General features: G+C 45.6%; 23 non-coding genes across 23 annotated transcripts; all 23 read left to right on the top strand.

Annotated features, from left to right (window-relative positions):
• Nucleotides 1-864: 864 nt before the first annotated feature.
• LOC144463052 (U1 spliceosomal RNA) lies at nucleotides 865-1,028 on the top strand. The gene has a single exon (XR_013491194.1). It is a non-coding gene; the product is annotated as a U1 spliceosomal RNA (small nuclear RNA).
• Nucleotides 1,029-1,747: 719 nt separating this feature from the next.
• LOC144463322 (U2 spliceosomal RNA) lies at nucleotides 1,748-1,938 on the top strand. The gene has a single exon (XR_013491464.1). It is a non-coding gene; the product is annotated as a U2 spliceosomal RNA (small nuclear RNA).
• A 981-nt stretch (nucleotides 1,939-2,919) lies between these two features.
• On the top strand, nucleotides 2,920-3,083 carry LOC144462970 (U1 spliceosomal RNA). The gene has a single exon (XR_013491113.1). It is a non-coding gene; the product is annotated as a U1 spliceosomal RNA (small nuclear RNA).
• A 719-nt stretch (nucleotides 3,084-3,802) lies between these two features.
• LOC144463193 (U2 spliceosomal RNA) lies at nucleotides 3,803-3,993 on the top strand. Its single transcript, XR_013491333.1, has one exon. It is a non-coding gene; the product is annotated as a U2 spliceosomal RNA (small nuclear RNA).
• Nucleotides 3,994-4,974: 981 nt separating this feature from the next.
• LOC144462971 (U1 spliceosomal RNA) lies at nucleotides 4,975-5,138 on the top strand. The gene has a single exon (XR_013491114.1). It is a non-coding gene; the product is annotated as a U1 spliceosomal RNA (small nuclear RNA).
• Nucleotides 5,139-5,857: 719 nt separating this feature from the next.
• LOC144463274 (U2 spliceosomal RNA) lies at nucleotides 5,858-6,048 on the top strand. The gene has a single exon (XR_013491415.1). It is a non-coding gene; the product is annotated as a U2 spliceosomal RNA (small nuclear RNA).
• Nucleotides 6,049-7,029: 981 nt separating this feature from the next.
• LOC144462972 (U1 spliceosomal RNA) lies at nucleotides 7,030-7,193 on the top strand. Its single transcript, XR_013491115.1, has one exon. It is a non-coding gene; the product is annotated as a U1 spliceosomal RNA (small nuclear RNA).
• Nucleotides 7,194-7,912: 719 nt separating this feature from the next.
• LOC144463323 (U2 spliceosomal RNA) lies at nucleotides 7,913-8,103 on the top strand. The gene has a single exon (XR_013491465.1). It is a non-coding gene; the product is annotated as a U2 spliceosomal RNA (small nuclear RNA).
• A 981-nt stretch (nucleotides 8,104-9,084) lies between these two features.
• On the top strand, nucleotides 9,085-9,248 carry LOC144462973 (U1 spliceosomal RNA). Its single transcript, XR_013491116.1, has one exon. It is a non-coding gene; the product is annotated as a U1 spliceosomal RNA (small nuclear RNA).
• A 719-nt stretch (nucleotides 9,249-9,967) lies between these two features.
• LOC144463367 (U2 spliceosomal RNA) lies at nucleotides 9,968-10,158 on the top strand. The gene has a single exon (XR_013491508.1). It is a non-coding gene; the product is annotated as a U2 spliceosomal RNA (small nuclear RNA).
• Nucleotides 10,159-11,139: 981 nt separating this feature from the next.
• Nucleotides 11,140-11,303, top strand: LOC144462974 (U1 spliceosomal RNA). The gene has a single exon (XR_013491117.1). It is a non-coding gene; the product is annotated as a U1 spliceosomal RNA (small nuclear RNA).
• A 719-nt stretch (nucleotides 11,304-12,022) lies between these two features.
• On the top strand, nucleotides 12,023-12,213 carry LOC144463398 (U2 spliceosomal RNA). The gene has a single exon (XR_013491540.1). It is a non-coding gene; the product is annotated as a U2 spliceosomal RNA (small nuclear RNA).
• A 981-nt stretch (nucleotides 12,214-13,194) lies between these two features.
• Nucleotides 13,195-13,358, top strand: LOC144462975 (U1 spliceosomal RNA). The gene has a single exon (XR_013491118.1). It is a non-coding gene; the product is annotated as a U1 spliceosomal RNA (small nuclear RNA).
• Nucleotides 13,359-14,077: 719 nt separating this feature from the next.
• LOC144463373 (U2 spliceosomal RNA) lies at nucleotides 14,078-14,268 on the top strand. Its single transcript, XR_013491514.1, has one exon. It is a non-coding gene; the product is annotated as a U2 spliceosomal RNA (small nuclear RNA).
• Nucleotides 14,269-15,249: 981 nt separating this feature from the next.
• Nucleotides 15,250-15,413, top strand: LOC144462976 (U1 spliceosomal RNA). Its single transcript, XR_013491119.1, has one exon. It is a non-coding gene; the product is annotated as a U1 spliceosomal RNA (small nuclear RNA).
• A 719-nt stretch (nucleotides 15,414-16,132) lies between these two features.
• On the top strand, nucleotides 16,133-16,323 carry LOC144463371 (U2 spliceosomal RNA). The gene has a single exon (XR_013491512.1). It is a non-coding gene; the product is annotated as a U2 spliceosomal RNA (small nuclear RNA).
• Nucleotides 16,324-17,304: 981 nt separating this feature from the next.
• Nucleotides 17,305-17,468, top strand: LOC144462978 (U1 spliceosomal RNA). The gene has a single exon (XR_013491121.1). It is a non-coding gene; the product is annotated as a U1 spliceosomal RNA (small nuclear RNA).
• Nucleotides 17,469-18,187: 719 nt separating this feature from the next.
• LOC144463374 (U2 spliceosomal RNA) lies at nucleotides 18,188-18,378 on the top strand. The gene has a single exon (XR_013491515.1). It is a non-coding gene; the product is annotated as a U2 spliceosomal RNA (small nuclear RNA).
• Nucleotides 18,379-19,359: 981 nt separating this feature from the next.
• On the top strand, nucleotides 19,360-19,523 carry LOC144462979 (U1 spliceosomal RNA). Its single transcript, XR_013491122.1, has one exon. It is a non-coding gene; the product is annotated as a U1 spliceosomal RNA (small nuclear RNA).
• A 719-nt stretch (nucleotides 19,524-20,242) lies between these two features.
• LOC144463372 (U2 spliceosomal RNA) lies at nucleotides 20,243-20,433 on the top strand. Its single transcript, XR_013491513.1, has one exon. It is a non-coding gene; the product is annotated as a U2 spliceosomal RNA (small nuclear RNA).
• A 981-nt stretch (nucleotides 20,434-21,414) lies between these two features.
• Nucleotides 21,415-21,578, top strand: LOC144462980 (U1 spliceosomal RNA). Its single transcript, XR_013491123.1, has one exon. It is a non-coding gene; the product is annotated as a U1 spliceosomal RNA (small nuclear RNA).
• Nucleotides 21,579-22,297: 719 nt separating this feature from the next.
• Nucleotides 22,298-22,488, top strand: LOC144463357 (U2 spliceosomal RNA). The gene has a single exon (XR_013491498.1). It is a non-coding gene; the product is annotated as a U2 spliceosomal RNA (small nuclear RNA).
• Nucleotides 22,489-23,469: 981 nt separating this feature from the next.
• Nucleotides 23,470-23,633, top strand: LOC144462981 (U1 spliceosomal RNA). The gene has a single exon (XR_013491124.1). It is a non-coding gene; the product is annotated as a U1 spliceosomal RNA (small nuclear RNA).
• Nucleotides 23,634-23,781: the final 148 nt, after the last annotated feature.

Genomic DNA, 23,781 nt, shown 5'->3' on the forward strand with positions numbered 1-23,781 from the left:
ACCAGGTGCGCATTTCTAATAGTCATGCGCTATGGCATCATTTACACACTTGCCCAACTTCTCTTTTTGGAACTTTGGCCGTGTTTGAACTTTTCGCCACTGTCTGGCACTTTCCTTTTGAGGACCTGTTACATGCATCTCACTGTAAAATGAATTGAACCGGTACCTGTTGAGTGAGACCACTAGCTGCCAGTTCAGTCAGATGAATAGATCCATTCCCCCAACGTGAAAATCCACTCTGCATAATTTCTGCCGCTGTTTGCCACAGTCGGGTCTGTGCCGATATGTCAAAAGAAAGGCAAACACTCTTCATATGGTTGCGCTTTTATTTATAATATTATTTTCTTCTTTCCTTTAGTTTCAAACAGAGAAGCATGTGGATATATTTTTAACAAAGTGTTGTTCACACTCCAGACCAATAGGTGGCAGCAGCGGGCGGATCACGCCGTGTCTCTAATGTGAGGAGACAGGCCTGTTTTTTAGTCTTTCCGCTGACTTTTTTCTTTTAAATGCAGATCAAACAACACTTGATTGCAGTGTCATTTATCTTTGTCTGGTGTGAACTCACTTAGGTTTTTGCCTCATTTATTGGCGATCAATGGACAGCCTGGCCATGTTAGCTTAGCTTTTACTATGGATATACAGCATGGCGTGATGAGATATGTGCCCATTTCTCTCAAGTAAAATGTGAACAAGTTTTGTTCAGTCTCACTACAAAAGTGTCTCTTGTATATTAGCGTCCTGTAGATTATCAGAGCCTTTATAGTGTGTGGTTCTGGACTGGTCATTGCTATACATTGCCAGCACCATCACCTATCATCGTATGACCGTGAATGAGGCCCCTGTGTGTGAGGTGTACAAGTCATACTTACCTGGCAGGGGAGATACCATGATCAAGAAGGTGGTTCACCCAGGGCGAGGCTCGGTCACTGCACTCCGATTGAGCTGACCTCTGCGAATTCCCCAAATGTGGGAATCTTGACTGCATAATTTCTGGTAGTGGGGGACTGCGTTCGCGCTCTCCCCTGATGTGCTTGTTTAATGCAACCAACAGCTGTGGCAGCATATGGCACTAGAGAACCGCGTGCATCAAACGCCATTTCACGCTCAATCACAGGCTTTGCCCTTGCCCGTTGTGTCAGTGCAAGTCGGTACCGCATCACTTCACATCTGTGCCACTACTGAAGAAGCAAAACAAGCTCCTATGATATTGTTATATCCTCACACTCAGTCATTTAGAATAATATGTGGGTTGCAACTGATGCCCCCGCCCACCGTATTAAAAGTGGGGCATTTTTCAGTGAAACGCGTCAAGTCACAGTGGCAGCGGCTCTCCGTTGTTAATATAAAGACAGTCAACGAGTAGAGACAAATCTTAAATTGTTTACTTTAGTTTGCAGATATTTATGATGGATGCACTCTATGTTTTGAAATCTTCTGAAGGTTGACAACATGCCGAAAAAAACACAGCAGATTACGACCAGTCGGCGCGAGAGACCGTGCTGTGACTCCCTCCTTTTCCGCTGACCCATTGGCAGTATCACTTTTCGGCCCGCGTTAACTCCCATAACCTTTTGTAATAAAAGTCTGCGATCGGATGCATATTTGTGTTGCCCATCAGTCATAAAACATCGAACTTCACGTTCACAGTCTGCCGTGTGTTTTTGTAGCGATCGAAATCATATTGAACCCGCGAGCTAGAGTCTCAATGAGGAGACTGAGTCTCCCACTTCACTCAGCAGTCAGTATCGCTTCTCGGCCTTTTGGCTAAGATCAAGTGTAGTATCTGTTCTTATCAGTTTAATATCCGATACGTCCCCTACCCGGGGACCATATATTAAATTGCTTTTTGGAACAGGGAGATGGAAAAGGGGCTTGCCCCGTCCACTCCACGCATCGACCTGGTATTGCAGCACTTCCAGAAACGGTGCACCCCCCTCCCTCAACGTGTTGAAAACAGACCACGTAGGACGTGTCTCTAATGTGCCCTCGCCTTGATTTCTTGTTTTCGCCATGCTAGCGTGCAAATTGCGTATGTGTTGACTGAGCCCCTCTACCAGGTGCGCATTTCTAATAGTCATGCGCTATGGCATCATTTACACACTTGCCCAACTTCTCTTTTTGGAACTTTGGCCGTGTTTGAACTTTTCGCCACTGTCTGGCACTTTCCTTTTGAGGACCTGTTACATGCATCTCACTGTAAAATGAATTGAACCGGTACCTGTTGAGTGAGACCACTAGCTGCCAGTTCAGTCAGATGAATAGATCCATTCCCCCAACGTGAAAATCCACTCTGCATAATTTCTGCCGCTGTTTGCCACAGTCGGGTCTGTGCCGATATGTCAAAAGAAAGGCAAACACTCTTCATATGGTTGCGCTTTTATTTATAATATTATTTTCTTCTTTCCTTTAGTTTCAAACAGAGAAGCATGTGGATATATTTTTAACAAAGTGTTGTTCACACTCCAGACCAATAGGTGGCAGCAGCGGGCGGATCACGCCGTGTCTCTAATGTGAGGAGACAGGCCTGTTTTTTAGTCTTTCCGCTGACTTTTTTCTTTTAAATGCAGATCAAACAACACTTGATTGCAGTGTCATTTATCTTTGTCTGGTGTGAACTCACTTAGGTTTTTGCCTCATTTATTGGCGATCAATGGACAGCCTGGCCATGTTAGCTTAGCTTTTACTATGGATATACAGCATGGCGTGATGAGATATGTGCCCATTTCTCTCAAGTAAAATGTGAACAAGTTTTGTTCAGTCTCACTACAAAAGTGTCTCTTGTATATTAGCGTCCTGTAGATTATCAGAGCCTTTATAGTGTGTGGTTCTGGACTGGTCATTGCTATACATTGCCAGCACCATCACCTATCATCGTATGACCGTGAATGAGGCCCCTGTGTGTGAGGTGTACAAGTCATACTTACCTGGCAGGGGAGATACCATGATCAAGAAGGTGGTTCACCCAGGGCGAGGCTCGGTCACTGCACTCCGATTGAGCTGACCTCTGCGAATTCCCCAAATGTGGGAATCTCGACTGCATAATTTCTGGTAGTGGGGGACTGCGTTCGCGCTCTCCCCTGATGTGCTTGTTTAATGCAACCAACAGCTGTGGCAGCATATGGCACTAGAGAACCGCGTGCATCAAACGCCATTTCACGCTCAATCACAGGCTTTGCCCTTGCCCGTTGTGTCAGTGCAAGTCGGTACCGCATCACTTCACATCTGTGCCACTACTGAAGAAGCAAAACAAGCTCCTATGATATTGTTATATCCTCACACTCAGTCATTTAGAATAATATGTGGGTTGCAACTGATGCCCCCGCCCACCGTATTAAAAGTGGGGCATTTTTCAGTGAAACGCGTCAAGTCACAGTGGCAGCGGCTCTCCGTTGTTAATATAAAGACAGTCAACGAGTAGAGACAAATCTTAAATTGTTTACTTTAGTTTGCAGATATTTATGATGGATGCACTCTATGTTTTGAAATCTTCTGAAGGTTGACAACATGCCGAAAAAAACACAGCAGATTACGACCAGTCGGCGCGAGAGACCGTGCTGTGACTCCCTCCTTTTCCGCTGACCCATTGGCAGTATCACTTTTCGGCCCGCGTTAACTCCCATAACCTTTTGTAATAAAAGTCTGCGATCGGATGCATATTTGTGTTGCCCATCAGTCATAAAACATCGAACTTCACGTTCACAGTCTGCCGTGTGTTTTTGTAGCGATCGAAATCATATTGAACCCGCGAGCTAGAGTCACAATGAGGAGACTGAGTCTCCCACTTCACTCAGCAGTCAGTATCGCTTCTCGGCCTTTTGGCTAAGATCAAGTGTAGTATCTGTTCTTATCAGTTTAATATCTGATACGTCCCCTACCCGGGGACCATATATTAAATTGCTTTTTGGAACAGGGAGATGGAAAAGGGGCTTGCCCCGTCCACTCCACGCATCGACCTGGTATTGCAGCACTTCCAGAAACGGTGCACCCCCCTCCCTCAACGTGTTGAAAACAGACCACGTAGGACGTGTCTCTAATGTGCCCTCGCCTTGATTTCTTGTTTTCGCCATGCTAGCGTGCAAATTGCGTATGTGTTGACTGAGCCCCTCTACCAGGTGCGCATTTCTAATAGTCATGCGCTATGGCATCATTTACACACTTGCCCAACTTCTCTTTTTGGAACTTTGGCCGTGTTTGAACTTTTCGCCACTGTCTGGCACTTTCCTTTTGAGGACCTGTTACATGCATCTCACTGTAAAATGAATTGAACCGGTACCTGTTGAGTGAGACCACTAGCTGCCAGTTCAGTCAGATGAATAGATCCATTCCCCCAACGTGAAAATCCACTCTGCATAATTTCTGCCGCTGTTTGCCACAGTCGGGTCTGTGCCGATATGTCAAAAGAAAGGCAAACACTCTTCATATGGTTGCGCTTTTATTTATAATATTATTTTCTTCTTTCCTTTAGTTTCAAACAGAGAAGCATGTGGATATATTTTTAACAAAGTGTTGTTCACACTCCAGACCAATAGGTGGCAGCAGCGGGCGGATCACGCCGTGTCTCTAATGTGAGGAGACAGGCCTGTTTTTTAGTCTTTCCGCTGACTTTTTTCTTTTAAATGCAGATCAAACAACACTTGATTGCAGTGTCATTTATCTTTGTCTGGTGTGAACTCACTTAGGATTTTGCCTCATTTATTGGCGATCAATGGACAGCCTGGCCATGTTAGCTTAGCTTTTACTATGGATATACAGCATGGCGTGATGAGATATGTGCCCATTTCTCTCAAGTAAAATGTGAACAAGTTTTGTTCAGTCTCACTACAAAAGTGTCTCTTGTATATTAGCGTCCTGTAGATTATCAGAGCCTTTATAGTGTGTGGTTCTGGACTGGTCATTGCTATACATTGCCAGCACCATCACCTATCATCGTATGACCGTGAATGAGGCCCCTGTGTGTGAGGTGTACAAGTCATACTTACCTGGCAGGGGAGATACCATGATCAAGAAGGTGGTTCACCCAGGGCGAGGCTCGGTCACTGCACTCCGATTGAGCTGACCTCTGCGAATTCCCCAAATGTGGGAATCTCGACTGCATAATTTCTGGTAGTGGGGGACTGCGTTCGCGCTCTCCCCTGATGTGCTTGTTTAATGCAACCAACAGCTGTGGCAGCATATGGCACTAGAGAACCGCGTGCATCAAACGCCATTTCACGCTCAATCACAGGCTTTGCCCTTGCCCGTTGTGTCAGTGCAAGTCGGTACCGCATCACTTCACATCTGTGCCACTACTGAAGAAGCAAAACAAGCTCCTATGATATTGTTATATCCTCACACTCAGTCATTTAGAATAATATGTGGGTTGCAACTGATGCCCCCGCCCACCGTATTAAAAGTGGGGCATTTTTCAGTGAAACGCGTCAAGTCACAGTGGCAGCGGCTCTCCGTTGTTAATATAAAGACAGTCAACGAGTAGAGACAAATCTTAAATTGTTTACTTTAGTTTGCAGATATTTATGATGGATGCACTCTATGTTTTGAAATCTTCTGAAGGTTGACAACATGCCGAAAAAAACACAGCAGATTACGACCAGTCGGCGCGAGAGACCGTGCTGTGACTCCCTCCTTTTCCGCTGACCCATTGGCAGTATCACTTTTCGGCCCGCGTTAACTCCCATAACCTTTTGTAATAAAAGTCTGCGATCGGATGCATATTTGTGTTGCCCATCAGTCATAAAACATCGAACTTCACGTTCACAGTCTGCCGTGTGTTTTTGTAGCGATCGAAATCATATTGAACCCGCGAGCTAGAGTCACAATGAGGAGACTGAGTCTCCCACTTCACTCAGCAGTCAGTATCGCTTCTCGGCCTTTTGGCTAAGATCAAGTGTAGTATTTGTTCTTATCAGTTTAATATCTGATACGTCCCCTACCCGGGGACCATATATTAAATTGCTTTTTGGAACAGGGAGATGGAAAAGGGGCTTGCCCCGTCCACTCCACGCATCGACCTGGTATTGCAGCACTTCCAGAAACGGTGCACCCCCCTCCCTCAACGTGTTGAAAACAGACCACGTAGGACGTGTCTCTAATGTGCCCTCGCCTTGATTTCTTGTTTTCGCCATGCTAGCGTGCAAATTGCGTATGTGTTGACTGAGCCCCTCTACCAGGTGCGCATTTCTAATAGTCATGCGCTATGGCATCATTTACACACTTGCCCAACTTCTCTTTTTGGAACTTTGGCCGTGTTTGAACTTTTCGCCACTGTCTGGCACTTTCCTTTTGAGGACCTGTTACATGCATCTCACTGTAAAATGAATTGAACCGGTACCTGTTGAGTGAGACCACTAGCTGCCAGTTCAGTCAGATGAATAGATCCATTCCCCCAACGTGAAAATCCACTCTGCATAATTTCTGCCGCTGTTTGCCACAGTCGGGTCTGTGCCGATATGTCAAAAGAAAGGCAAACACTCTTCATATGGTTGCGCTTTTATTTATAATATTATTTTCTTCTTTCCTTTAGTTTCAAACAGAGAAGCATGTGGATATATTTTTAACAAAGTGTTGTTCACACTCCAGACCAATAGGTGGCAGCAGCGGGCGGATCACGCCGTGTCTCTAATGTGAGGAGACAGGCCTGTTTTTTAGTCTTTCCGCTGACTTTTTTCTTTTAAATGCAGATCAAACAACACTTGATTGCAGTGTCATTTATCTTTGTCTGGTGTGAACTCACTTAGGTTTTTGCCTCATTTATTGGCGATCAATGGACAGCCTGGCCATGTTAGCTTAGCTTTTACTATGGATATACAGCATGGCGTGATGAGATATGTGCCCATTTCTCTCAAGTAAAATGTGAACAAGTTTTGTTCAGTCTCACTACAAAAGTGTCTCTTGTATATTAGCGTCCTGTAGATTATCAGAGCCTTTATAGTGTGTGGTTCTGGACTGGTCATTGCTATACATTGCCAGCACCATCACCTATCATCGTATGACCGTGAATGAGGCCCCTGTGTGTGAGGTGTACAAGTCATACTTACCTGGCAGGGGAGATACCATGATCAAGAAGGTGGTTCACCCAGGGCGAGGCTCGGTCACTGCACTCCGATTGAGCTGACCTCTGCGAATTCCCCAAATGTGGGAATCTCGACTGCATAATTTCTGGTAGTGGGGGACTGCGTTCGCGCTCTCCCCTGATGTGCTTGTTTAATGCAACCAACAGCTGTGGCAGCATATGGCACTAGAGAACCGCGTGCATCAAACGCCATTTCACGCTCAATCACAGGCTTTGCCCTTGCCCGTTGTGTCAGTGCAAGTCGGTACCGCATCACTTCACATCTGTGCCACTACTGAAGAAGCAAAACAAGCTCCTATGATATTGTTATATCCTCACACTCAGTCATTTAGAATAATATGTGGGTTGCAACTGATGCCCCCGCCCACCGTATTAAAAGTGGGGCATTTTTCAGTGAAACGCGTCAAGTCACAGTGGCAGCGGCTCTCCGTTGTTAATATAAAGACAGTCAACGAGTAGAGACAAATCTTAAATTGTTTACTTTAGTTTGCAGATATTTATGATGGATGCACTCTATGTTTTGAAATCTTCTGAAGGTTGACAACATGCCGAAAAAAACACAGCAGATTACGACCAGTCGGCGCGAGAGACCGTGCTGTGACTCCCTCCTTTTCCGCTGACCCATTGGCAGTATCACTTTTCGGCCCGCGTTAACTCCCATAACCTTTTGTAATAAAAGTCTGCGATCGGATGCATATTTGTGTTGCCCATCAGTCATAAAACATCGAACTTCACGTTCACAGTCTGCCGTGTGTTTTTGTAGCGATCGAAATCATATTGAACCCGCGAGCTAGAGTCACAATGAGGAGACTGAGTCTCCCACTTCACTCAGCAGTCAGTATCGCTTCTCGGCCTTTTGGCTAAGATCAAGTGTAGTATCTGTTCTTATCAGTTTAATATCCGATACGTCCCCTACCCGGGGACCATATATTAAATTGCTTTTTGGAACAGGGAGATGGAAAAGGGGCTTGCCCCGTCCACTCCACGCATCGACCTGGTATTGCAGCACTTCCAGAAACGGTGCACCCCCCTCCCTCAACGTGTTGAAAACAGACCACGTAGGACGTGTCTCTAATGTGCCCTCGCCTTGATTTCTTGTTTTCGCCATGCTAGCGTGCAAATTGCGTATGTGTTGACTGAGCCCCTCTACCAGGTGCGCATTTCTAATAGTCATGCGCTATGGCATCATTTACACACTTGCCCAACTTCTCTTTTTGGAACTTTGGCCGTGTTTGAACTTTTCGCCACTGTCTGGCACTTTCCTTTTGAGGACCTGTTACATGCATCTCACTGTAAAATGAATTGAACCGGTACCTGTTGAGTGAGACCACTAGCTGCCAGTTCAGTCAGATGAATAGATCCATTCCCCCAACGTGAAAATCCACTCTGCATAATTTCTGCCGCTGTTTGCCACAGTCGGGTCTGTGCCGATATGTCAAAAGAAAGGCAAACACTCTTCATATGGTTGCGCTTTTATTTATAATATTATTTTCTTCTTTCCTTTAGTTTCAAACAGAGAAGCATGTGGATATATTTTTAACAAAGTGTTGTTCACACTCCAGACCAATAGGTGGCAGCAGCGGGCGGATCACGCCGTGTCTCTAATGTGAGGAGACAGGCCTGTTTTTTAGTCTTTCCGCTGACTTTTTTCTTTTAAATGCAGATCAAACAACACTTGATTGCAGTGTCATTTATCTTTGTCTGGTGTGAACTCACTTAGGTTTTTGCCTCATTTATTGGCGATCAATGGACAGCCTGGCCATGTTAGCTTAGCTTTTACTATGGATATACAGCATGGCGTGATGAGATATGTGCCCATTTCTCTCAAGTAAAATGTGAACAAGTTTTGTTCAGTCTCACTACAAAAGTGTCTCTTGTATATTAGCGTCCTGTAGATTATCAGAGCCTTTATAGTGTGTGGTTCTGGACTGGTCATTGCTATACATTGCCAGCACCATCACCTATCATCGTATGACCGTGAATGAGGCCCCTGTGTGTGAGGTGTACAAGTCATACTTACCTGGCAGGGGAGATACCATGATCAAGAAGGTGGTTCACCCAGGGCGAGGCTCGGTCACTGCACTCCGATTGAGCTGACCTCTGCGAATTCCCCAAATGTGGGAATCTCGACTGCATAATTTCTGGTAGTGGGGGACTGCGTTCGCGCTCTCCCCTGATGTGCTTGTTTAATGCAACCAACAGCTGTGGCAGCATATGGCACTAGAGAACCGCGTGCATCAAACGCCATTTCACGCTCAATCACAGGCTTTGCCCTTGCCCGTTGTGTCAGTGCAAGTCGGTACCGCATCACTTCACATCTGTGCCACTACTGAAGAAGCAAAACAAGCTCCTATGATATTGTTATATCCTCACACTCAGTCATTTAGAATAATATGTGGGTTGCAACTGATGCCCCCGCCCACCGTATTAAAAGTGGGGCATTTTTCAGTGAAACGCGTCAAGTCACAGTGGCAGCGGCTCTCCGTTGTTAATATAAAGACAGTTAACGAGTAGAGACAAATCTTAAATTGTTTACTTTAGTTTGCAGATATTTATGATGGATGCACTCTATGTTTTGAAATCTTCTGAAGGTTGACAACATGCCGAAAAAAACACAGCAGATTACGACCAGTCGGCGCGAGAGACCGTGCTGTGACTCCCTCCTTTTCCGCTGACCCATTGGCAGTATCACTTTTCGGCCCGCGTTAACTCCCATAACCTTTTGTAATAAAAGTCTGCGATCGGATGCATATTTGTGTTGCCCATCAGTCATAAAACATCGAACTTCACGTTCACAGTCTGCCGTGTGTTTTTGTAGCGATCGAAATCATATTGAACCCGCGAGCTAGAGTCTCAATGAGGAGACTGAGTCTCCCACTTCACTCAGCAGTCAGTATCGCTTCTCGGCCTTTTGGCAAAGATCAAGTGTAGTATCTGTTCTTATCAGTTTAATATCCGATACGTCCCCTACCTGGGGACCATATATTAAATTGCTTTTTGGAACAGGGAGATGGAAAAGGGGCTTGCCCCGTCCACTCCACGCATTGATCTGGTATTGCAGCACTTCCAGAAACGGTGCACCCCCCTCCCTCAACGTGTTGAAAACAGACCACGTAGGACGTGTCTCTAATGTGCCCTCGCCTTGATTTCTTGTTTTCGCCATGCTAGCGTGCAAATTGCGTATGTGTTGACTGAGCCCCTCTACCAGGTGCGCATTTCTAATAGTCATGCGCTATGGCATCATTTACACACTTGCCCAACTTCTCTTTTTGGAACTTTGGCCGTGTTTGAACTTTTCGCCACTGTCTGGCACTTTCCTTTTGAGGACCTGTTACATGCATCTCACTGTAAAATGAATTGAACCGGTACCTGTTGAGTGAGACCACTAGCTGCCAGTTCAGTCAGATGAATAGATCCATTCCCCCAACGTGAAAATCCACTCTGCATAATTTCTGCCGCTGTTTGCCACAGTCGGGTCTGTGCCGATATGTCAAAAGAAAGGCAAACACTCTTCATATGGTTGCGCTTTTATTTATAATATTATTTTCTTCTTTCCTTTAGTTTCAAACAGAGAAGCATGTGGATATATTTTTAACAAAGTGTTGTTCACACTCCAGACCAATAGGTGGCAGCAGCGGGCGGATCACGCCGTGTCTCTAATGTGAGGAGACAGGCCTGTTTTTTAGTCTTTCCGCTGACTTTTTTCTTTTAAATGCAGATCAAACAACACTTGATTGCAGTGTCATTTATCTTTGTCTGGTGTGAACTCACTTAGGTTTTTGCCTCATTTATTGGCGATCAATGGACAGCCTGGCCATGTTAGCTTAGCTTTTACTATGGATATACAGCATGGCGTGATGAGATATGTGCCCATTTCTCTCAAGTAAAATGTGAACAAGTTTTGTTCAGTCTCACTACAAAAGTGTCTCTTGTATATTAGCGTCCTGTAGATTATCAGAGCCTTTATAGTGTGTGGTTCTGGACTGGTCATTGCTATACATTGCCAGCACCATCACCTATCATCGTATGACCGTGAATGAGGCCCCTGTGTGTGAGGTGTACAAGTCATACTTACCTGGCAGGGGAGATACCATGATCAAGAAGGTGGTTCACCCAGGGCGAGGCTCGGTCACTGCACTCCGATTGAGCTGACCTCTGCGAATTCCCCAAATGTGGGAATCTCGACTGCATAATTTCTGGTAGTGGGGGACTGCGTTCGCGCTCTCCCCTGATGTGCTTGTTTAATGCAACCAACAGCTGTGGCAGCATATGGCACTAGAGAACCGCGTGCATCAAACGCCATTTCACGCTCAATCACAGGCTTTGCCCTTGCCCGTTGTGTCAGTGCAAGTCGGTACCGCATCACTTCACATCTGTGCCACTACTGAAGAAGCAAAACAAGCTCCTATGATATTGTTATATCCTCACACTCAGTCATTTAGAATAATATGTGGGTTGCAACTGATGCCCCCGCCCACCGTATTAAAAGTGGGGCATTTTTCAGTGAAACGCGTCAAGTCACAGTGGCAGCGGCTCTCCGTTGTTAATATAAAGACAGTCAACGAGTAGAGACAAATCTTAAATTGTTTACTTTAGTTTGCAGATATTTATGATGGATGCACTCTATGTTTTGAAATCTTCTGAAGGTTGACAACATGCCGAAAAAAACACAGCAGATTACGACCAGTCGGCGCGAGAGACCGTGCTGTGACTCCCTCCTTTTCCGCTGACCCATTGGCAGTATCACTTTTCGGCCCGCGTTAACTCCCATAACCTTTTGTAATAAAAGTCTGCGATCGGATGCATATTTGTGTTGCCCATCAGTCATAAAACATCGAACTTCACGTTCACAGTCTGCCGTGTGTTTTTGTAGCGATCGAAATCATATTGAACCCGCGAGCTAGAGTCTCAATGAGGAGACTGAGTCTCCCACTTCACTCAGCAGTCAGTATCGCTTCTCGGCCTTTTGGCAAAGATCAAGTGTAGTATCTGTTCTTATCAGTTTAATATCCGATACGTCCCCTACCTGGGGACCATATATTAAATTGCTTTTTGGAACAGGGAGATGGAAAAGGGGCTTGCCCCGTCCACTCCACGCATTGACCTGGTATTGCAGCACTTCCAGAAACGGTGCACCCCCCTCCCTCAACGTGTTGAAAACAGACCACGTAGGACGTGTCTCTAATGTGCCCTCGCCTTGATTTCTTGTTTTCGCCATGCTAGCGTGCAAATTGCGTATGTGTTGACTGAGCCCCTCTACCAGGTGCGCATTTCTAATAGTCATGCGCTATGGCATCATTTACACACTTGCCCAACTTCTCTTTTTGGAACTTTGGCCGTGTTTGAACTTTTCGCCACTGTCTGGCACTTTCCTTTTGAGGACCTGTTACATGCATCTCACTGTAAAATGAATTGAACCGGTACCTGTTGAGTGAGACCACTAGCTGCCAGTTCAGTCAGATGAATAGATCCATTCCCCCAACGTGAAAATCCACTCTGCATAATTTCTGCCGCTGTTTGCCACAGTCGGGTCTGTGCCGATATGTCAAAAGAAAGGCAAACACTCTTCATATGGTTGCGCTTTTATTTATAATATTATTTTCTTCTTTCCTTTAGTTTCAAACAGAGAAGCATGTGGATATATTTTTAACAAAGTGTTGTTCACACTCCAGACCAATAGGTGGCAGCAGCGGGCGGATCACGCCGTGTCTCTAATGTGAGGAGACAGGCCTGTTTTTTAGTCTTTCCGCTGACTTTTTTCTTTTAAATGCAGATCAAACAACACTTGATTGCAGTGTCATTTATCTTTGTCTGGTGTGAACTCACTTAGGTTTTTGCCTCATTTATTGGCGATCAATGGACAGCCTGGCCATGTTAGCTTAGCTTTTACTATGGATATACAGCATGGCGTGATGAGATATGTGCCCATTTCTCTCAAGTAAAATGTGAACAAGTTTTGTTCAGTCTCACTACAAAAGTGTCTCTTGTATATTAGCGTCCTGTAGATTATCAGAGCCTTTATAGTGTGTGGTTCTGGACTGGTCATTGCTATACATTGCCAGCACCATCACCTATCATCGTATGACCGTGAATGAGGCCCCTGTGTGTGAGGTGTACAAGTCATACTTACCTGGCAGGGGAGATACCATGATCAAGAAGGTGGTTCACCCAGGGCGAGGCTCGGTCACTGCACTCCGATTGAGCTGACCTCTGCGAATTCCCCAAATGTGGGAATCTCGACTGCATAATTTCTGGTAGTGGGGGACTGCGTTCGCGCTCTCCCCTGATGTGCTTGTTTAATGCAACCAACAGCTGTGGCAGCATATGGCACTAGAGAACCGCGTGCATCAAACGCCATTTCACGCTCAATCACAGGCTTTGCCCTTGCCCGTTGTGTCAGTGCAAGTCGGTACCGCATCACTTCACATCTGTGCCACTACTGAAGAAGCAAAACAAGCTCCTATGATATTGTTATATCCTCACACTCAGTCATTTAGAATAATATGTGGGTTGCAACTGATGCCCCCGCCCACCGTATTAAAAGTGGGGCATTTTTCAGTGAAACGCGTCAAGTCACAGTGGCAGCGGCTCTCCGTTGTTAATATAAAGACAGTCAACGAGTAGAGACAAATCTTAAATTGTTTACTTTAGTTTGCAGATATTTATGATGGATGCACTCTATGTTTTGAAATCTTCTGAAGGTTGACAACATGCCGAAAAAAACACAGCAGATTACGACCAGTCGGCGCGAGAGACCGTGCTGTGACTCCCTCCTTTTCCGCTGACCCATTGGCAGTATCACTTTTCGGCCCGCGTTAACTCCCATAACCTTTTGTAATAAAAGTCTGCGATCGGATGCATATTTGTGTTGCCCATCAGTCATAAAACATCGAACTTCACGTTCACAGTCTGCCGTGTGTTTTTGTAGCGATCGAAATCATATTGAACCCGCGAGCTAGAGTCACAATGAGGAGACTGAGTCTCCCACTTCACTCAGCAGTCAGTATCGCTTCTCGGCCTTTTGGCTAAGATCAAGTGTAGTATCTGTTCTTATCAGTTTAATATCCGATACGTCCCCTACCCGGGGACCATATATTAAATTGCTTTTTGGAACAGGGAGATGGAAAAGGGGCTTGCCCCGTCCACTCCACGCATCCACCTGGTATTGCAGCACTTCCAGAAACGGTGCACCCCCCTCCCTCAACGTGTTGAAAACAGACCACGTAGGACGTGTCTCTAATGTGCCCTCGCCTTGATTTCTTGTTTTCGCCATGCTAGCGTGCAAATTGCGTATGTGTTGACTGAGCCCCTCTACCAGGTGCGCATTTCTAATAGTCATGCGCTATGGCATCATTTACACACTTGCCCAACTTCTCTTTTTGGAACTTTGGCCGTGTTTGAACTTTTCGCCACTGTCTGGCACTTTCCTTTTGAGGACCTGTTACATGCATCTCACTGTAAAATGAATTGAACCGGTACCTGTTGAGTGAGACCACTAGCTGCCAGTTCAGTCAGATGAATAGATCCATTCCCCCAACGTGAAAATCCACTCTGCATAATTTCTGCCGCTGTTTGCCACAGTCGGGTCTGTGCCGATATGTCAAAAGAAAGGCAAACACTCTTCATATGGTTGCGCTTTTATTTATAATATTATTTTCTTCTTTCCTTTAGTTTCAAACAGAGAAGCATGTGGATATATTTTTAACAAAGTGTTGTTCACACTCCAGACCAATAGGTGGCAGCAGCGGGCGGATCACGCCGTGTCTCTAATGTGAGGAGACAGGCCTGTTTTTTAGTCTTTCCGCTGACTTTTTTCTTTTAAATGCAGATCAAACAACACTTGATTGCAGTGTCATTTATCTTTGTCTGGTGTGAACTCACTTAGGTTTTTGCCTCATTTATTGGCGATCAATGGACAGCCTGGCCATGTTAGCTTAGCTTTTACTATGGATATACAGCATGGCGTGATGAGATATGTGCCCATTTCTCTCAAGTAAAATGTGAACAAGTTTTGTTCAGTCTCACTACAAAAGTGTCTCTTGTATATTAGCGTCCTGTAGATTATCAGAGCCTTTATAGTGTGTGGTTCTGGACTGGTCATTGCTATACATTGCCAGCACCATCACCTATCATCGTATGACCGTGAATGAGGCCCCTGTGTGTGAGGTGTACAAGTCATACTTACCTGGCAGGGGAGATACCATGATCAAGAAGGTGGTTCACCCAGGGCGAGGCTCGGTCACTGCACTCCGATTGAGCTGACCTCTGCGAATTCCCCAAATGTGGGAATCTCGACTGCATAATTTCTGGTAGTGGGGGACTGCGTTCGCGCTCTCCCCTGATGTGCTTGTTTAATGCAACCAACAGCTGTGGCAGCATATGGCACTAGAGAACCGCGTGCATCAAACGCCATTTCACGCTCAATCACAGGCTTTGCCCTTGCCCGTTGTGTCAGTGCAAGTCGGTACCGCATCACTTCACATCTGTGCCACTACTGAAGAAGCAAAACAAGCTCCTATGATATTGTTATATCCTCACACTCAGTCATTTAGAATAATATGTGGGTTGCAACTGATGCCCCCGCCCACCGTATTAAAAGTGGGGCATTTTTCAGTGAAACGCGTCAAGTCACAGTGGCAGCGGCTCTCCGTTGTTAATATAAAGACAGTCAACGAGTAGAGACAAATCTTAAATTGTTTACTTTAGTTTGCAGATATTTATGATGGATGCACTCTATGTTTTGAAATCTTCTGAAGGTTGACAACATGCCGAAAAAAACACAGCAGATTACGACCAGTCGGCGCGAGAGACCGTGCTGTGACTCCCTCCTTTTCCGCTGACCCATTGGCAGTATCACTTTTCGGCCCGCGTTAACTCCCATAACCTTTTGTAATAAAAGTCTGCGATCGGATGCATATTTGTGTTGCCCATCAGTCATAAAACATCGAACTTCACGTTCACAGTCTGCCGTGTGTTTTTGTAGCGATCGAAATCATATTGAACCCGCGAGCTAGAGTCTCAATGAGGAGACTGAGTCTCCCACTTCACTCAGCAGTCAGTATCGCTTCTCGGCCTTTTGGCTAAGATCAAGTGTAGTATCTGTTCTTATCAGTTTAATATCCGATACGTCCCCTACCCAGGGACCATATATTAAATTGCTTTTTGGAACAGGGAGATGGAAAAGGGGCTTGCCCCGTCCACTCCACGCATCGACCTGGTATTGCAGCACTTCCAGAAACGGTGCACCCCCCTCCCTCAACGTGTTGAAAACAGACCACGTAGGACGTGTCTCTAATGTGCCCTCGCCTTGATTTCTTGTTTTCGCCATGCTAGCGTGCAAATTGCGTATGTGTTGACTGAGCCCCTCTACCAGGTGCGCATTTCTAATAGTCATGCGCTATGGCATCATTTACACACTTGCCCAACTTCTCTTTTTGGAACTTTGGCCGTGTTTGAACTTTTCGCCACTGTCTGGCACTTTCCTTTTGAGGACCTGTTACATGCATCTCACTGTAAAATGAATTGAACCGGTACCTGTTGAGTGAGACCACTAGCTGCCAGTTCAGTCAGATGAATAGATCCATTCCCCCAACGTGAAAATCCACTCTGCATAATTTCTGCCGCTGTTTGCCACAGTCGGGTCTGTGCCGATATGTCAAAAGAAAGGCAAACACTCTTCATATGGTTGCGCTTTTATTTATAATATTATTTTCTTCTTTCCTTTAGTTTCAAACAGAGAAGCATGTGGATATATTTTTAACAAAGTGTTGTTCACACTCCAGACCAATAGGTGGCAGCAGCGGGCGGATCACGCCGTGTCTCTAATGTGAGGAGACAGGCCTGTTTTTTAGTCTTTCCGCTGACTTTTTTCTTTTAAATGCAGATCAAACAACACTTGATTGCAGTGTCATTTATCTTTGTCTGGTGTGAACTCACTTAGGTTTTTGCCTCATTTATTGGCGATCAATGGACAGCCTGGCCATGTTAGCTTAGCTTTTACTATGGATATACAGCATGGCGTGATGAGATATGTGCCCATTTCTCTCAAGTAAAATGTGAACAAGTTTTGTTCAGTCTCACTACAAAAGTGTCTCTTGTATATTAGCGTCCTGTAGATTATCAGAGCCTTTATAGTGTGTGGTTCTGGACTGGTCATTGCTATACATTGCCAGCACCATCACCTATCATCGTATGACCGTGAATGAGGCCCCTGTGTGTGAGGTGTACAAGTCATACTTACCTGGCAGGGGAGATACCATGATCAAGAAGGTGGTTCACCCAGGGCGAGGCTCGGTCACTGCACTCCGATTGAGCTGACCTCTGCGAATTCCCCAAATGTGGGAATCTCGACTGCATAATTTCTGGTAGTGGGGGACTGCGTTCGCGCTCTCCCCTGATGTGCTTGTTTAATGCAACCAACAGCTGTGGCAGCATATGGCACTAGAGAACCGCGTGCATCAAACGCCATTTCACGCTCAATCACAGGCTTTGCCCTTGCCCGTTGTGTCAGTGCAAGTCGGTACCGCATCACTTCACATCTGTGCCACTACTGAAGAAGCAAAACAAGCTCCTATGATATTGTTATATCCTCACACTCAGTCATTTAGAATAATATGTGGGTTGCAACTGATGCCCCCGCCCACCGTATTAAAAGTGGGGCATTTTTCAGTGAAACGCGTCAAGTCACAGTGGCAGCGGCTCTCCGTTGTTAATATAAAGACAGTCAACGAGTAGAGACAAATCTTAAATTGTTTACTTTAGTTTGCAGATATTTATGATGGATGCACTCTATGTTTTGAAATCTTCTGAAGGTTGACAACATGCCGAAAAAAACACAGCAGATTACGACCAGTCGGCGCGAGAGACCGTGCTGTGACTCCCTCCTTTTCCGCTGACCCATTGGCAGTATCACTTTTCGGCCCGCGTTAACTCCCATAACCTTTTGTAATAAAAGTCTGCGATCGGATGCATATTTGTGTTGCCCATCAGTCATAAAACATCGAACTTCACGTTCACAGTCTGCCGTGTGTTTTTGTAGCGATCGAAATCATATTGAACCCGCGAGCTAGAGTCACAATGAGGAGACTGAGTCTCCCACTTCACTCAGCAGTCAGTATCGCTTCTCGGCCTTTTGGCTAAGATCAAGTGTAGTATCTGTTCTTATCAGTTTAATATCCGATACGTCCCCTACCCGGGGACCATATATTAAATTGCTTTTTGGAACAGGGAGATGGAAAAGGGGCTTGCCCCGTCCACTCCACGCATCCACCTGGTATTGCAGCACTTCCAGAAACGGTGCACCCCCCTCCCTCAACGTGTTGAAAACAGACCACGTAGGACGTGTCTCTAATGTGCCCTCGCCTTGATTTCTTGTTTTCGCCATGCTAGCGTGCAAATTGCGTATGTGTTGACTGAGCCCCTCTACCAGGTGCGCATTTCTAATAGTCATGCGCTATGGCATCATTTACACACTTGCCCAACTTCTCTTTTTGGAACTTTGGCCGTGTTTGAACTTTTCGCCACTGTCTGGCACTTTCCTTTTGAGGACCTGTTACATGCATCTCACTGTAAAATGAATTGAACCGGTACCTGTTGAGTGAGACCACTAGCTGCCAGTTCAGTCAGATGAATAGATCCATTCCCCCAACGTGAAAATCCACTCTGCATAATTTCTGCCGCTGTTTGCCACAGTCGGGTCTGTGCCGATATGTCAAAAGAAAGGCAAACACTCTTCATATGGTTGCGCTTTTATTTATAATATTATTTTCTTCTTTCCTTTAGTTTCAAACAGAGAAGCATGTGGATATATTTTTAACAAAGTGTTGTTCACACTCCAGACCAATAGGTGGCAGCAGCGGGCGGATCACGCCGTGTCTCTAATGTGAGGAGACAGGCCTGTTTTTTAGTCTTTCCGCTGACTTTTTTCTTTTAAATGCAGATCAAACAACACTTGATTGCAGTGTCATTTATCTTTGTCTGGTGTGAACTCACTTAGGTTTTTGCCTCATTTATTGGCGATCAATGGACAGCCTGGCCATGTTAGCTTAGCTTTTACTATGGATATACAGCATGGCGTGATGAGATATGTGCCCATTTCTCTCAAGTAAAATGTGAACAAGTTTTGTTCAGTCTCACTACAAAAGTGTCTCTTGTATATTAGCGTCCTGTAGATTATCAGAGCCTTTATAGTGTGTGGTTCTGGACTGGTCATTGCTATACATTGCCAGCACCATCACCTATCATCGTATGACCGTGAATGAGGCCCCTGTGTGTGAGGTGTACAAGTCATACTTACCTGGCAGGGGAGATACCATGATCAAGAAGGTGGTTCACCCAGGGCGAGGCTCGGTCACTGCACTCCGATTGAGCTGACCTCTGCGAATTCCCCAAATGTGGGAATCTCGACTGCATAATTTCTGGTAGTGGGGGACTGCGTTCGCGCTCTCCCCTGATGTGCTTGTTTAATGCAACCAACAGCTGTGGCAGCATATGGCACTAGAGAACCGCGTGCATCAAACGCCATTTCACGCTCAATCACAGGCTTTGCCCTTGCCCGTTGTGTCAGTGCAAGTCGGTACCGCATCACTTCACATCTGTGCCACTACTGAAGAAGCAAAACAAGCTCCTATGATATTGTTATATCCTCACACTCAGTCATTTAGAATAATATGTGGGTTGCAACTGATGCCCCCGCCCACCGTATTAAAAGTGGGGCATTTTTCAGTGAAACGCGTCAAGTCACAGTGGCAGCGGCTCTCCGTTGTTAATATAAAGACAGTCAACGAGTAGAGACAAATCTTAAATTGTTTACTTTAGTTTGCAGATATTTATGATGGATGCACTCTATGTTTTGAAATCTTCTGAAGGTTGACAACATGCCGAAAAAAACACAGCAGATTACGACCAGTCGGCGCGAGAGACCGTGCTGTGACTCCCTCCTTTTCCGCTGACCCATTGGCAGTATCACTTTTCGGCCCGCGTTAACTCCCATAACCTTTTGTAATAAAAGTCTGCGATCGGATGCATATTTGTGTTGCCCATCAGTCATAAAACATCGAACTTCACGTTCACAGTCTGCCGTGTGTTTTTGTAGCGATCGAAATCATATTGAACCCGCGAGCTAGAGTCTCAATGAGGAGACTGAGTCTCCCACTTCACTCAGCAGTCAGTATCGCTTCTCGGCCTTTTGGCTAAGATCAAGTGTAGTATCTGTTCTTATCAGTTTAATATCCGATACGTCCCCTACCCAGGGACCATATATTAAATTGCTTTTTGGAACAGGGAGATGGAAAAGGGGCTTGCCCCGTCCACTCCACGCATCGACCTGGTATTGCAGCACTTCCAGAAACGGTGCACCCCCCTCCCTCAACGTGTTGAAAACAGACCACGTAGGACGTGTCTCTAATGTGCCCTCGCCTTGATTTCTTGTTTTCGCCATGCTAGCGTGCAAATTGCGTATGTGTTGACTGAGCCCCTCTACCAGGTGCGCATTTCTAATAGTCATGCGCTATGGCATCATTTACACACTTGCCCAACTTCTCTTTTTGGAACTTTGGCCGTGTTTGAACTTTTCGCCACTGTCTGGCACTTTCCTTTTGAGGACCTGTTACATGCATCTCACTGTAAAATGAATTGAACCGGTACCTGTTGAGTGAGACCACTAGCTGCCAGTTCAGTCAGATGAATAGATCCATTCCCCCAACGTGAAAATCCACTCTGCATAATTTCTGCCGCTGTTTGCCACAGTCGGGTCTGTGCCGATATGTCAAAAGAAAGGCAAACACTCTTCATATGGTTGCGCTTTTATTTATAATATTATTTTCTTCTTTCCTTTAGTTTCAAACAGAGAAGCATGTGGATATATTTTTAACAAAGTGTTGTTCACACTCCAGACCAATAGGTGGCAGCAGCGGGCGGATCACGCCGTGTCTCTAATGTGAGGAGACAGGCCTGTTTTTTAGTCTTTCCGCTGACTTTTTTCTTTTAAATGCAGATCAAACAACACTTGATTGCAGTGTCATTTATCTTTGTCTGGTGTGAACTCACTTAGGTTTTTGCCTCATTTATTGGCGATCAATGGACAGCCTGGCCATGTTAGCTTAGCTTTTACTATGGATATACAGCATGGCGTGATGAGATATGTGCCCATTTCTCTCAAGTAAAATGTGAACAAGTTTTGTTCAGTCTCACTACAAAAGTGTCTCTTGTATATTAGCGTCCTGTAGATTATCAGAGCCTTTATAGTGTGTGGTTCTGGACTGGTCATTGCTATACATTGCCAGCACCATCACCTATCATCGTATGACCGTGAATGAGGCCCCTGTGTGTGAGGTGTACAAGTCATACTTACCTGGCAGGGGAGATACCATGATCAAGAAGGTGGTTCACCCAGGGCGAGGCTCGGTCACTGCACTCCGATTGAGCTGACCTCTGCGAATTCCCCAAATGTGGGAATCTCGACTGCATAATTTCTGGTAGTGGGGGACTGCGTTCGCGCTCTCCCCTGATGTGCTTGTTTAATGCAACCAACAGCTGTGGCAGCATATGGCACTAGAGAACCGCGTGCATCAAACGCCATTTCACGCTCAATCACAGGCTTTGCCCTTGCCCGTTGTGTCAGTGCAAGTCGGTACCGCATCACTTCACATCTGTGCCACTACTGAAGAAGCAAAACAAGCTCCTATGATATTGTTATATCCTCACACTCAGTCATTTAGAATAATATGTGGGTTGCAACTGATGCCCCCGCCCACCGTATTAAAAGTGGGGCATTTTTCAGTGAAACGCGTCAAGTCACAGTGGCAGCGGCTCTCCGTTGTTAATATAAAGACAGTCAACGAGTAGAGACAAATCTTAAATTGTTTACTTTAGTTTGCAGATATTTATGATGGATGCACTCTATGTTTTGAAATCTTCTGAAGGTTGACAACATGCCGAAAAAAACACAGCAGATTACGACCAGTCGGCGCGAGAGACCGTGCTGTGACTCCCTCCTTTTCCGCTGACCCATTGGCAGTATCACTTTTCGGCCCGCGTTAACTCCCATAACCTTTTGTAATAAAAGTCTGCGATCGGATGCATATTTGTGTTGCCCATCAGTCATAAAACATCGAACTTCACGTTCACAGTCTGCCGTGTGTTTTTGTAGCGATCGAAATCATATTGAACCCGCGAGCTAGAGTCTCAATGAGGAGACTGAGTCTTCCACTTCACTCAGCAGTCAGTATCGCTTCTCGGCCTTTTGGCTAAGATCAAGTGTAGTATCTGTTCTTATCAGTTTAATATCCGATACGTCCCCTACCCGGGGACCATATATTAAATTGCTTTTTGGAACAGGGAGATGGAAAAGGGGCTTGCCCCGTCCACTCCACGCATTGACCTGGTATTGCAGCACTTCCAGAAACGGTGCACCCCCCTCCCTCAACGTGTTGAAAACAGACCACGTAGGACGTGTCTCTAATGTGCCCTCGCCTTGATTTCTTGTTTTCGCCATGCTAGCGTGCAAATTGCGTATGTGTTGACTGAGCCCCTCTACCAGGTGCGCATTTCTAATAGTCATGCGCTATGGCATCATTTACACACTTGCCCAACTTCTCTTTTTGGAACTTTGGCCGTGTTTGAACTTTTCGCCACTGTCTGGCACTTTCCTTTTGAGGACCTGTTACATGCATCTCACTGTAAAATGAATTGAACCGGTACCTGTTGAGTGAGACCACTAGCTGCCAGTTCAGTCAGATGTATAGATCCATTCCCCCAACGTGAAAATCCACTCTGCATAATTTCTGCCGCTGTTTGCCACAGTCGGGTCTGTGCCGATATGTCAAAAGAAAGGCAAACACTCTTCATATGGTTGCGCTTTTATTTATAATATTATTTTCTTCTTTCCTTTAGTTTCAAACAGAGAAGCATGTGGATATATTTTTAACAAAGTGTTGTTCACACTCCAGACCAATAGGTGGCAGCAGCGGGCGGATCACGCCGTGTCTCTAATGTGAGGAGACAGGCCTGTTTTTTAGTCTTTCCGCTGACTTTTTTCTTTTAAATGCAGATCAAACAACACTTGATTGCAGTGTCATTTATCTTTGTCTGGTGTGAACTCACTTAGGTTTTTGCCTCATTTATTGGCGATCAATGGACAGCCTGGCCATGTTAGCTTAGCTTTTACTATGGATATACAGCATGGCGTGATGAGATATGTGCCCATTTCTCTCAAGTAAAATGTGAGCAAGTTTTGTTCAGTCTCACTACAAAAGTGTCTCTTGTATATTAGCGTTCTGTAGATTATCAGAGCCTTTATAGTGTGTGGTTCTGGACTGGTCATTGCTATACATTGCCAGCACCATCACCTATCATCGTATGACCGTGAATGAGGCCCCTGTGTGTGAGGTGTACAAGTCATACTTACCTGGCAGGGGAGATACCATGATCAAGAAGGTGGTTCACCCAGGGCGAGGCTCGGTCACTGCACTCCGATTGAGCTGACCTCTGCGAATTCCCCAAATGTGGGAATCTCGACTGCATAATTTCTGGTAGTGGGGGACTGCGTTCGCGCTCTCCCCTGATGTGCTTGTTTAATGCAACCAACAGCTGTGGCAGCATATGGCACTAGAGAACCGCGTGCATCAAACGCCATTTCACGCTCAATCACAGGCTTTGCCCTTGCCCGTTGTGTCAGTGCAAGTCGGTACCGCATCACTTCACATCTGTGC

The sequence above is a fragment of the Epinephelus lanceolatus genome, chromosome 4 (assembly GCF_041903045.1).
Source record: "Epinephelus lanceolatus isolate andai-2023 chromosome 4, ASM4190304v1, whole genome shotgun sequence".
NCBI classification, from domain to species: domain Eukaryota; kingdom Metazoa; phylum Chordata; class Actinopteri; order Perciformes; family Serranidae; genus Epinephelus; species Epinephelus lanceolatus.